The sequence below is a fragment of the Podarcis pityusensis genome, assembly GCF_964106645.2.
Source record: "Podarcis pityusensis genome assembly, chromosome: 9".
In the NCBI taxonomy this organism is placed as follows: Eukaryota; Metazoa; Chordata; class Lepidosauria; order Squamata; family Lacertidae; genus Podarcis; species Podarcis pityusensis.
This window is the reverse complement of record NC_138034.1, coordinates 23,988,083-23,988,503: the sequence shown is the minus strand read 5'-3', so window position 1 is coordinate 23,988,503 and position 421 is coordinate 23,988,083.

The following is a 421-nucleotide window of genomic DNA, read 5'->3' as shown; positions in this document are numbered from 1 at the left end:
GTGGGACAATATTGAAATAAATTATGAACAGTTAGGGATGAATAGACATGTACTTGACTTTTGAGAATGCATCATTTGTTGAAGATTAAGTTGTATTGGAGGAAATATGATTTAAAATTGTGAGATACAGATTGATAAAGGAAAATAATTCTGTTTGATTAATTGGGGAAATAGTCAAGTGGATGTCTAAACAGGAATTGAACATGCACAGCTGATGGAAATAGGAATTGATGGGAAAGTATTAGAAATTAAGAAAAGGTATTTTACTGTAAGCAGTGAAGGAGGGAGGGAATGGAAGCATTTTGAAGAGGGGCGGAAAGTCAATTTTTTAAATTTGTGTTAGATCTGTATTAATTTGTTGTTAATTTAAAATTAGGAAAGCTAATAAAAATTAATTGGGGGAAAAGGGGGGAGAGAAATA